The sequence below is a fragment of the Cupressus sempervirens genome, chromosome 10 (assembly GCF_028749045.1).
Source record: "Cupressus sempervirens isolate cs-2001-9-10 chromosome 10, ASM2874904v1, whole genome shotgun sequence".
NCBI lineage: Eukaryota > Viridiplantae > Streptophyta > Pinopsida > Cupressales > Cupressaceae > Cupressus > Cupressus sempervirens.
This window is the reverse complement of record NC_143127.1, coordinates 518,770,381-518,780,180: the sequence shown is the minus strand read 5'-3', so window position 1 is coordinate 518,780,180 and position 9,800 is coordinate 518,770,381.

Genomic DNA, 9,800 nt, shown 5'->3' with positions numbered 1-9,800 from the left:
TAAACTTCAAAACATGCCCTACAGGCTTACAATAGCATAAATCTAGGGAAGATTTCTCCTTTTAGCACCTCCTCTCAAGCTCCAATCCGAACTGCCTTTTACAATGCCAAAAATCTCCTTAAATAGACCCCGGAGGGTTAAGGACTAGGAGTACATTCTAGAAAGTGCTAGTAGGCATCCACTGAAAAAATAGAAGGTTCTAGAAGCCGCGTTAGAAGTCGGTGCAAATCTAGAAGAATCCAGAAACGGTAGCCGAACTTTCGGGAGGCATAACTTTTGAACCGTAGCTCCGATTGACGAACCGTTTACATTTTCAGAAAGCTCTCGAAGCGCTCTATAGCCCTATGGACAAGCTTCACTCGTCCCCCATTTTTCGACCCTTTTCGAGGTCATTTAATGCCCCAAACCTGACTTCGAAGCATTCTTAGGAGGTCTCCAAAATCCAAAAAACTGCAATAACTTTCAAACCGTGGGGCCTTTTGACTTGATTCTTTTTCTAGAATGCTCTAAATCTCAATTACATTCATCTGGCCAAGTCGCACCTTCTAGGTCACCAAAATGATGGTCAAATTGCATGCTCCTATTTTTTCAGGATTTTCAAATGCACTGATAGTTGAACTATGAGAGTTGGAACCTTTATTTGAGCCAAATGGGTATCCAAAAATGTAAAGACATAAAATAGAAACTAAGTCTAAGTACATTTTTTTGGGTGACACAAGATTGCCCTTATACCTCTGGATGCTCCTGCATCAGACACCCAGGGTAGATTGAAAGTGACCCTGTCACTTTATGGATGGTAGAGGAAATCCCAAATGGGAAACCTCAGCTGCTGAAATCCAAGTCGAGTCCTCGATTGGCCGTCCTTTCCATTTGACCAAATACTCTTCATACTGCCTATTTCTGGTACTCCTACCCACATGATGATCTAGAATGTCTTCTATCTCCTCCTTCTTAGAAGCAGGAATTGGACACGGCTCTAAAACCAGCTCCTCATCTGCACCATCATCATGATACTCTGTCAAATCTGCAATGTTGAAAATGGGAGAAATGTGAATACCATCTGGCAGCTCCACCTCATATGCATTTCCTGAGTTATGTTTCTTCAAAATTTTGCAGGGGCCAAATTTCTTCATTTTGAGCTTGTTGTAGGTACCAACTGGAAATCTTTCTTTTCGTAAGTGCACCATGACAAGATCTCGTACTTGGAATTCCTTATGTCTTCTCCTTGCATCAGCCCTAGCTTTATACTCTTGATTCATCTTGATAATGTGTGCTTGAACCTCCTCATGTAGACACTTGATGTGTTTAGCAAATTCCTCAGCTTCAGCACTTGTTCTCTCCCCTTGTTCTATCTTCCTCAATTCTGGTGCAGTCCTTGGGCTATTCCCATATACAATTTGAAATGGTGATTTTCCAGTACTCCTATTTACAGAGTTATTATAAGCAAACTCTGCCTGTGGTAGAATCAAATCCCATCCCTTGGGCTTATCCCCAACTAAACATCTCAGCAAATTGCCCAAACTTCTATTTACCACTTCTGTTTGGCCATCAGTCTGTGGGTGATGCGTGGAACTGAATTTCAAGTCTGTTCTCAACTTCTTCCACAATGTCCTCCAGAAATACCCCACAAATTTAGTATCTCGGTCAGAAACTATACTCCTTGGAAGACCATGTAGTCTTACCACCTCTTTGAAAAACAAGTCTGCAATATGGACAGCATCATGAGTTTTGTGGCATGGAATGAAATGTGCCATTTTGGAGAACCTATCAACCACCACGAATACTGAGTCATTACCCCTTTGGGTCCTTGGAAATCCAAGAACAAAATCCATACTTATGTCCTCCCATGGCCTTGATGGAACAGGCAATGGCTGATATAGGCCAGTATTTTGACTAAACCCCTTGGCCACTTGACAAACCTGGCAACTCTGTACAAACTTCTTCACATCTTGTGTAATTTGAGGCCAAAAATAATGTTCTCTAAGAATGGCAATGGTCTTATCCCGACCAAAATGTCCTGCCATCCCTCCACTGTGTTTCTCCTTAATCAGATTTTCCCTCATGGAACTCCTTGGAATGCACAATTGACTACCTTTGAACAACATGCCATCCTGAATCAAATAGTCTAACCACTTGGTTCTATCTATAGCAACAGGTTCTTTACAAGCTTTCCATGCTTCAGCAAAATCAGGATCCTCAGGGTACGAATTCTTGAGTTCATCAAACCCAACTACTTCAACCTGCATTGTTGTAAGCAACAACTGTCTCCTACTTAATGCATCTGCAACCTTGTTAGATTTTCCACTTCTATGCTTCAACACAAATGTATAACTCTGCAAGAATTCTACCCACTTCATATGTCTCTGATTCAACTTACCTTGGCTATTTAGGTACTGTAATGCCTGATGATCAGTATACAAAAAAAATTCCTTTGGCAATAAATAATGCCTCCATTTCTTTAAGGCCTGAACTATTGCATAGAACTCTTGATCATAAACAGAATACTTCTTCTTTGCATCATTCAATTTTTCACTAAAATATGCAATAGGCTTACCTTCTTGGCTTAATACAGCCCCAATAGCACTGCCACTAGCATCACAATCCACCTGGAACACTTTTCTAAAATCTGGAAGTGCCAACACAGGCTATTCAGTCACCTTCTTCTTCAGCAATTCAAAACTTCTCGCAGCTGCTGCAGTCCATTTGAACTCTTTTCTATCCCCTCTTATTGTATCAGTTAGAGGTGCACATATGCCACTGAAATTCTTAATAAACTTCCTGTAAAAACTAACCAGACCATGAAATGATCTTACCTCAGTAGCAGACCTTGGAGTAGGCCATTCCAAGATGGCTTTTACCTTCTCTGGATCCATTTTGAGACCTTCAGGTGATATAACAAATCCCAAATAGACTAACTCCCTTTTTGCAAAGACACACTTCTTTAGATTAATTAACAATTTCTCTTCCCTTAGCCTTTCAAAGACACTACGAATATGCAGTAAATGTTCTTCCAAAGTCTTGCTGAAAATTAAAATATCATCCAAATAGACAATAACAAATTTTCCCAAGAACTTCTTAAGTACCTCATTCATGAGCCGCATGAAGGTGCTTGGGGCGTTTGTCAATCCAAAGGGCATGACTAACCACTCATAAAGACCCTCCTTGGTCTTGAAGGCTGTTTTCCACTCATCTCCTTCACGAATCCGTATTTGATGATAGCCACTCTTCATATCTATCTTTGTGAAGTACTGAGCTCCACTCAAGCAGTCCATAAGATCATCCATCCTTGGTAAAGGAAACTGGTACTTGATGGTTATCCTATTTATAGCTCGAGAATCTGTACACATCCTCCACTCTCCATCCTTCTTTGGTGCAAGTACTGCAGGTACTGCACATGGACTCAGGCTCTCTCGAATCAAGCCCTTCCTCAACAGCTCCTGAACCTGTCTATTTAGCTCCTCTGTTTCAGTAGGAGTCATCCTGTGAGTAGCCTTGTTAGGCAAACTAGCTCCTGGAATCAGATCTATCTGATGACTGATTTGCCTTACTGGTGGGAATCCATCTGGAAAATTATCAGAGATAATATCTCCAAATTCCCCTAGTAAATCTGAAACTTCAAATGGTATTTCACTACTACCTTCTTTATCTTTTCTAGGAATCAAAGCATAGCACATACGCTGATGTTTCATGCCATCTAAAAACTTCCTTCCATCAACAAGACAAATCCTAGCACTGCTACATACCTTTTCACCTTCCTTTTTCATGGGCTTCAATTTGTGGCGAACTCCATCCTTTTTCAGAGAGTATGTGTTTGCATGTCCATCATGTATTGCATGTCTATCAAACTGCCATGGTCTACCCAACAATAGATGGCAAACATCCATCGAAATAACATCACAGAGAACTTCATCATGGTAACTTCCAATTTTGAATTTTACTAAACATTGTTCACTTACCAGGACCTTATGATCATCTTTTACCCAAGAAATCTGATAGGGCTGGGGATGTTTCTCCCTCTTGAGCTTCAGCTTAGAGACCATCTCTTCTGATACCAAGTTATCAGTGCTACCAACATCAATGATCACATCACAACATTTATCCTCACACTTGCATCTGGTACGGAACAAACTCCTTCGTTGTCCTGGTTCATTTTCACCACTTAGTAGGACTCTTTCATTTACCAAGGTCTCTCCTCTTTCTGCATCCTCTGAATGTGATGATTGTGCATCCTCATCCACATGAGCAACCCTAGCTTGGCCCTCAGCTCTCCTATCTGTCCTTCCTTGTCGTTGAGGGCATTCAAAGGCACGATGACCTTCTTCATTGCAATGGAAACAGGTACCACGGAAGCCTCCTCTTCCTTGTCCACGTCCTCTACCTCTTCCTCTTTGATTTCCAAATTCTTGATCACGGGAGCGGTTGAAACCCTCATTTCTCTGGTTCCTACTAGTACCCTCATCTTCATTTTTCTTTTGAGTTTCATTGCGGCCTCCAGTTGATCTACCGCTTCCCCTTCCTCCTTGACCGCGCCCTCTTTGTCTTCCCTCAAACCTTTTACTCAGCTTCTCTTCAACTCGTAGGGTAAACTGGTATGCTTCTTCAACGCTGGTCATTCTTACCAGACTTAATTCCTCCTGGATGCTAGGTCGTAACCCACTGATATAACGAGCAACCTTCTCCTTATTTGCTTCTGCATGCCCTGCTCTAATCAGGAGTCGGTAAAACTCCTCTGTATATTCTTGGACTGATCTTCCTGCTTGCTTTAACCCATGCATCTTCTTAAACAGATCAAGCTCGTAGTCCACAGGAATGAACTGCTTCTTCAATTTGTCCACCATGCGATCCCATCTTGTGATCTTCTCCTTTCCTCTTCTAAGTCTTTCCAGTTGAACCTCTTGCCACCAAATTTTGGCATGGCCTTTTAGTTTGGCCTTTGCAAACTTAACCCTATCTGGGTCCCTTATATCCTCATACTCAAAGTATTCATCTAGTTCATTGATCCAGTCGATCAACTCATCTGGTTTCAAATTTCCTAAAAATATACCCACTGCAATTGTAGGTCTTTTTCCAAACCTAGTAATGGCCCTAAAAAGCCTTTCCTCTATAGGATTCAGAACTTCCCCGTCAACTTCCATTACTTCCTCTTCATTGTCATCCTCACTATTGTCATCTGCGGCAATATTTGCTCCTCTACGAAGCTCCTCTTGCAATGCTTGTACTTGTCTCTGGAGGGCTCTAACCTCCTCAGGATCAATAGCTCTGGCCCTTCCGCCACGCTCTCTTCATGGAGGCATCTTCTAGCTCGAACCCACAACCACACAGTCCTGGTGCAAACTGCCTCACAGTCGGCGCTCTGTCTGCACACTCAGGAAAACCTGCTCTGATACCACTTGATGGGGACACAACCCAACAACAGAATGGACACAATAGAAAAGGGGAATTATATTAACTAAGAAAATATGCCAGTACAAATAGTGCAGAGAAAATAAACTTCAAAACATGCCCTACAGGCTTACAATAGCATAAATCTGGAGAAGATTTCTCCTTTTAGCACCTCCTCTCAAGCTCCAATCCGAACTGCCTTTTACAATGCCAAAAATCTCCTTAAATAGACCCCGGAGGGTTAAGGACTAGGAGTAAATTCTATAAAGTGCTAGTAGGCATCCACCGACAAAACAGAAGGTTCTAGAAGCCGCGTTAGAAGTCGGTGCAAATCTAGAAGAATCCAGAAACGGTAGCCGAACTTCCGGGAGGCATAACTTTTGAACCGTAGCTCCGATTGACGAACCATTTACATTTTCGGAAAGCTCTCGAAGTGCTCTATAGCCCTATGGACAAGCTTCGCTCGTCCCCCATTTTTTGACCCTTTTCAAGGTCATTTAATGCCCCAAACTTGACTTCAAAGCATTCTTAGGAGGTCTCCAAAACCCGAAAAATTGCAATAACTTTCAAACCGTGGGGCCTTTTGACCTGATTCTTTTTCTGGAATGCTCTAAATCTCAATTACATTCATCTGGCCAAGTCACACCTTCTAGGTCACCAAAATGATGGTCAAATTGCATGCTCCTATTTTTTCGGGATTTTCAAATGCACTGATAGTTGAACTATGAGAGTTGGAACCTTTATTTGAGCCAAATGGGTATCCAATAATGTAAAGACATAAAATAGAAACTAAGTCTAAGTACATTTTTTTGGGTGACACAGGATTGCCCTTATACCTCTGGATGCTCCTGCATCAGCATCCCAAAATCTTCAATACTATATGCTAGTTCATACTAAGCAATTGGTTTCCAAAATTGACCCTCTTAAGTACCTCCTAAGTAAGGTTGCACTCACTGGTTGACTTGCTAAATGGATGATGATTCTTTTTGAATTGGAAAAATAGTATGTTGAACGTAAATCCATAAAAGGACAAGCTATTGTAGACCAAATTGTTGATTTCCTACTTCAAGCTAACACTCCTGTCTAGATGGATTTTTTGGATTCATCTATCATGTATTTCACTAAAAGGACTTGGAAGATTTTTTTCAATGGATCCATTACTCATTATGGTGCTAGTGCTGGTATTTTTTTTCATTGCACATCATGGATACACTATTCCTAAGTCCTACAGACTATTGTTTCCTTACACAAATAACATGGAAAAATATGAGACTCTCGCAATTGGAATCAAGTTGGCTATTGAATGGAGAATCACTAAGTTACATATTTATGGAGAATGACAACTTGTCATAACCAAATCAACATTGACTATCAAACTAAAAATGACAAGTTGATCCCCTACAAGAAATTGGTTGATGCTTTGAGGAATTTTTCACCTGTGTTACTTTTCAATAAATTCCTTGGGCTAAAAAATAAGATTGTTGATGCTATGGCTACCTTGGCATCCATTTTATAATTGCAAGAACACGAGTCTCGGTTTGAATTCTTGGTAGAAGAGCTATGCTACCCTATTCATGATTCCCCTAATAACTGAATCATTTGTACTATTGTTGATCATAAATCCTCTCGTTGTGTCACTATCTATTCTTATTTGTGTGACCAAATCATTTTTGATAACATAATCCATTGTGAAAAATGTCAACTCATTTGCAATGCATCTCATTATACCCTTGTCTTCGATGGCTTTTATAGGAAGGGTCTAGATGAAATGCTTCTTAGGTTCTTATGAAAGGATGAGTCTATACAAGTATTAGCTAAAATCCATGTTGACATTTTTGGTCTCACTATGATGGACTTATGCTTGCTTGAAAACTACTTAGGGTTGGTTACTATTGGCCTATTATGAAAGATGATATTGTGAGGTATGCTAAGTCCTACAAGAAGTGTCAACTCCATGGTAACTTGATTCATGTTCCTAGACATGAGTTGATTCCTTCTATCACACATTGGACTTTTCAACAATGGACCTTTGACTTGGTTGACAAGATATATCCTAGTTCCTCTAGTGGACACAAGTTTATTATTATAGCTACTGAGTATTTCACTAAATGGGTTGAAGTTGATCCTCTTTCTATTGCTACATGGAAGAATGCTGCTCTTTTCATCCTAAATCAAATCATTTATCACTATGACATTCCCTTCTCCATAGTCACTAATAATGGGGGACAATTGAAGAATAAGGACCTTAGACAACTTTGCAAGAAATTCAATATTAAACAACATTGGTCCTATATCCATCCCTAAGGGAATGGTCAAGATGAAGCTTCCAATAAGACATTGCTTAAATTCTTGCATAGAACTATACATAAGTATTGATGAGATTTGCATCTACAGATTAATCTTACATTATGGGCTTATAGGACTAGCATATGCATGCCTATTGGGGCTACACCTTTCACTACAACATTTGAGGTCAAATTGCAATGACAATTTGCCATGGTAGTATAATTTGTGGTGATTTTCATGTTTTTTTGCAATTGACCTCCACGTTGTTGCAATACCGACATTGGCATCATAATTGCAACACTCACGTGAGTATTAAAAAAAAAGAAAAGAAAAAACACAACATAAATCATTCCCCATTTGTTTTTATTGTGGAGAGCTATGAGGGAAAGAGGGTGGAGATCTTTGAACATAGTTGTGCCCTTGTGATTGGTGCATTTCATTGCTATGATCTTTGCATTTCATTGTCATGTCCTTGCTCTGCAATTTCATTGTTGTGATCTCTAAATTTCATTTTCATGCCCTTGCTCTGTGATTTCATTGTCATCCCCTTGTGATCTTTGCATTTTTTTGTCGTACCCTTGCTCTATGATTTTGTTGTCATGCCCTTGCTCGGTGATTTTGTTGCCATGTTGTGACCTTGTGATCTCTGTGCCTTTGCTCTACAATTTCATTTTCATGTCATAGCTCTAAAAATTTCTTCAAGGGTTATGTAAATGTTCATTTCTTTCCTTCCAAATAGGTATCTCTTTATATTTGCTTCTAAACATGTATATTTAGAGATTTTTTTAAGGTTCTTATTACATCTTAGCACAACAAAAAAATTGATTCAGCTATATACATATTCTAGAATCTAAATAATAAAACAAACAAAAAAAATCACTCAACATGTGCTAAGTGACTTACCTCAAGATCCTCCACAAAAACAATGTGGACCAGGAAAAATGGGTAGAGTTCACAAGAAATTTTACAAAAACATATCATAGTAGATATTTTTAGAAAGAAACTAGCCATAACCTAGTTAAATGGGTCTAGTTGTTGACTAGCTAGGTTGATTACAAATTCCTATAGAACTGTCATCAGATTAGGTACAATTAAATGAACAATTAGCTATTCTAGCTAGTAGGATCAAATACAGTTTTCCAAGGTGATAAAATTACATATGCAAGGAATTGAAGAATAGCTCAGTGAAGAGTTGAGTGTAAGGAGTTGAAGAAGCAAGTTCTACTTCTGTGTAAATGCCATAATCATGAGGCTCATTCCCTTGCAGAAGCCTTTGCCACATTGACATTACCTCTAAACAATGCAAAGGATGTTAAAGTGGTTCCTAACCTTGAAACACTCTTATAAGAATTTGATATTTGGACTGTAAATTCTCAAAGACACTTGCAAGTGATTCCAATGTCATAGTACCTACTACAACACTTTCCTAGATTCTATCCAGTGGATCTCATAATATCCTCTAAGTTGTCTAGCTATTGTTTCTACCATGTAGTCTATTTCTAAAGCCACTCCTTCTCCTTCATTCTTGTGCCTTAAATTTTGATTATCAAACTTCTAAATGTCTACCTCTACCTTATCTAAAATCAACTTCACATTGTGTTGTGACTCTGGCATAGGTGTTTAATCATCAGTAGATTTTATTTCAGCATTCAAGTTTTCAAGATTGGTCAACACCCTCACTTGCAGATCTCTCATGCCAAACACCTTCTGTACTATTTCAACACCATGTTCTTGCTTTTGAGCTAACAATTCTTTAGGTGCATTTTCTTGTAAAAAAATAATTTTGTTGAACAATTGTAAACTCTTAGAAAGTGCATTGTTGTTTTCATGTATGTATGTATGTATGTATGTATGTATGTATGTATGTATGTATGTATGTATATATATATATATATATATATATATATATATATATATATATATATATAGAGAGAGAGAGAGAGAGAGAGAGAGAGAGAGATCTTGTGGATTGTGGATTTTCTAAACAAAAAGGAAAAGAAAACATGACATTAATCATTCCCCATCTATTTTGATTTATTGTGGATAGCTACACATAAAAGAGGGTGGAGAGCTCCAAACAAGGGTGGAGAGCTCTAAACGTTGGTGGAGATCAGTGGAGATCTAGGATTTTT